Raw genomic sequence first — 3,513 nt, 5'->3', positions numbered from 1 at the left:
ACCCTTCTCTCCCTGCTCGGTGCTCCCTCCTGGGGGCCGACCTGCATGGACTAGATTCCCTTGCCTTCCGTTTCCTGGGATGGGAGCCCAGCACGGTAGCACGTGGAGGTGTTCTCGTTCCCCAGCCTGGAAGCTCTCTGAACCCCCTCCTTTTTGGATTTTATGGAGGCTTTATTACGTAGGCACGGTTGATTCACTCATTGGCTATTGGTGATTGATTCAACCTCAGTCAATTGGCCAGTGGAAATCGCTGGTGAGAGACTGGAGGGTAGTAGGAGGGAACAACTGGCATATTCTGTTTCCCCAGCTCCTGTTGGGTGGCCCGTCTCCCATGGTCCCTCACCAGCGAGCCCTACACCCCTTCATTTGGCTGGTACCAGCTCCCCACCCAGTGCTGGCCCCAGGAGTTTAAATATCCCTTGCTGGTCCCTTTAACCCTGTTAGCACCTGTGAAAATAGACCCCTTTATTAGATCCCCAGGACTTACCAGCACTGTATTATGTACCTGAAATTTGCTAAGAGAGTAGATATTACATGTTCTCACCACAAAAAAGAAATGGTTATTGTGTGACATGATGGAGGTGTTAGGTAAGGCCATTGTGGTGGTAATCTTATTGCAACATATAAATGTCTCAGATCAACATTTTGTACACCTTAAACGTATTCAATGTTACATGTCAATTACATCTCAATAAAGCTGGGGAAAAAGAAAACCGTGGCAATACATCTACAAAAAAAGAGAGACCCTTTATTAAACTCTCCTCAATTAAGCCCTTTGAATGTAGCCCCTATTTCCTACTGGGACCCTGACAGATGCCATAATATCCCAGAGAGATCATGACACATGGGCTGGCACCTAGCAAATGCTCAATCCACTTGTTGTTACTGTCATATTATGACACTCCTGTTATTTTCATCACTGTCATCTCGGTGTAATTAGAATTATAGACTCTGCTAGTTGGAAAGAACCATAGAAATAATTTCCTATGCAGTGCCAGGAGAATAGTACCTGGCCTGTTTGTTGAGTGAATCAATGAATTTTTTCACCTGGGGATACCTCTCCTTTCACACCTCCTGTCACGGGGAGCTCACCAGTGGAAAAGGTAGTTCCTTATTTCATTGGATGGCTTTGTTAATTTTACCAGGAAGATGGGCAAACACGGGGCAGGTTATCTAGTGTTTTGCTGCCATTGGCTGGGTGGCTGGGGGTGGGGACACAGGAATCTTGGGGACACAGAGCTGAGAACACAGACACTGTAGACCAAAGACAAATTCTCACCCCAATCCTCAACCCTCCCAGGCACCTCGCACAGCCCAGGAGGAAAAAGTCAGTCCCCAATTCAGTATCAGCTAGACTCTCCAGAGTCCGCAAGGTGGAAAAGCATCCGGAGACTTCCCAATGCCCCCATTTCCCCTGATTTCCCACATAACTTCATAGGAGACACTGTGATGAGCAAAACAACTTCTGTCACAAAATGATCTGCCCAAACCAGCAACTGAGGGGATGAAGGCTGAGTAAGGAAGGATGCGCTATTATTTTTATTCTCAGGGGACTAGACGATCCTGGAAGATCTATACTGTCCTTAAAGATTCTTACACCTTTGCTGCGCCTGTCATGAGATCTACACTGCGGATGGCAGATCCAGAGGGGAAAATAAGTAAATAAACACACGCAGAAAATCAGACAACATCGCCGCCTCGGCTGCCAGCCCCTGTGGCCCCAGGTGCGCGGGGTAGAGTGCATCACCTTGCCTTTGGACTGCAATCAATGGAGCAGGCAGGAAATGAGAGGAAATTAATTTCCCCGCCTCTCCTCTTTTCCTCCCCTGCTGTCCCTCCTGTTTTTACACAAGGGCCTTTTAAAATGTTGGTTCCTCTCTGATTAGAGCGCCATAGAGGTTCGAAACAGCCTCTTCTGGACTAAACCCCCTCTGCCCTTAACCAGAATGATTGGCTGGTTGCCTTGGTAATTGTCCTCATTCGCTGTGTAGAAGCCACAATTATGAAGGTTTTTCTGGGTACCGATCCTCTTAGTGCCTTTTTCTTATAAGTTCACAACAAGATGGGACAAAGGAGACCTAATAGATTTTATTGCTCCAGCCCCTTGGAGTACTCAGAGCCCATGACCTGCGGGCATGAGCTGTGAGTGCCATTTAAATTGGTTGGCTTTGCCTGGAGATAAAGCTTTACGTTCAAGAGAGTGGCTGAGGTTCTATTAGCTGGAGAGCCAGGGCCAGAGAATGAACTCGCAGACCCGGTTGGTCTACCTCCGCTCATAATGGAAAACCCAGATGGGCATCTGAGGCTGAAGGCTGGAGCACTTAACCTTTCACTGATAATCGAAGAAAATGGACATGTAACTGCTCTCTCCAAACTCGGGCATGATTCAGGTTCAAGGCAGGAGAGCTCTGTGGGCTGTTGAAGAACCCAAGCTGGAAATGTTCTGGGCAGAAGCTGCTTTGTACACGTTAAAGGGAAACGGGACTCCATTAGCTGTGGTAATTGGAGAGCAGAGAAAGGGGGAAAGATGATGATTATGATGATGTTGGTAATCACGATCACTATAATCAAATAATTTAGCCATAAAGGGTACAAGATGCTCACATTCATTACCTTAGCTGGTCCTTCTAACAGCCTGGGGGTTGTGTGTTCCTTATTGGAGATGGGGAAACTGAGGCACAGGAAGGTTAAAGCAACTTGTCAAGTTGGAAGGTGTGTTGGAAGAGATGGTATCAAACACAAAGGAATCTGACTGCTAGAATCTTCCAACCACATAGAACCTCCTTTCACCAAAGTAAAATCAATTCTAAGTTTTGGTGGAAGTAAGGTTTTGAATGGTAGTTTGTAGACCCTCTACCTAGGTGTTCCAGGGGCTAATGCGCCTTCATTAGAAAGGCTTTGGGGCATTCCCTGGTGGTCCAGTGGTTAGGACTCTGCACTTTCAATGCGGAGGGCCTGGGTTCAATCCCTGGTTGGGGAACTAAGATCCCACAAGTGTGACCAAAAAAAAAAAAAGTGTAGAAAGGCTTTGAATTTTGACGAGTCCCCATTGGAACTGAATACTCTCAGAAAGGGGTCAAGTCCATGGCTATTTCATCCAGAGAGTCAGCTCATTTGCTTGGTAGTAGCTGTGTTGAGAAGGATTCTGAGTTTGTGTCTGGATTTACTATTAAAGATGCATCTTGATTGGTAATGTTTACCCCGAAAGAGGGATCGGGAATCATGTGTTTGCCTTCTCTGCAGGCTTATCTGCTGATGCCCTACTGGAGATTAGCTCAGTAGATAGTTCTTCAGGTGTAACAATGATCTGAAAACCCAGAACTGTAATTTGGTGGTTGCAGATTCATTCCATAATTTGAAAAAAATCTTTCTATCTGGAAATAATTTCAAACTTATTGAAAAGTTTCAAGAATAAGAATAGCATGAATAATACCTATAGTCCTTTACCTGGAGTCACTTGTCAATATTTTACTCTGCTTTTTCCTTTTCTCTCATATGTGTCTGATTTTTCTG

The 3,513-nt window shown here is 45.7% G+C and overlaps 1 non-coding gene across 1 annotated transcript; it reads left to right on the top strand.

Annotated features, from left to right (window-relative positions):
* Positions 1-2,907: 2,907 nt before the first annotated feature.
* On the top strand, positions 2,908-2,980 carry TRNAE-UUC (transfer RNA glutamic acid (anticodon UUC)). The gene has a single exon. It is a non-coding gene; the product is annotated as a tRNA-Glu (tRNA).
* The last annotated feature ends 533 nt before the right edge of the window (positions 2,981-3,513 follow it).

The sequence above is a fragment of the Globicephala melas genome, chromosome 13 (genome assembly GCF_963455315.2).
Source record: "Globicephala melas chromosome 13, mGloMel1.2, whole genome shotgun sequence".
Taxonomy (NCBI): domain Eukaryota; kingdom Metazoa; phylum Chordata; class Mammalia; order Artiodactyla; family Delphinidae; genus Globicephala; species Globicephala melas.
Note: the sequence above shows the minus strand (reverse complement) of the source record. Positions and strands in the feature narration are given on the sequence as shown.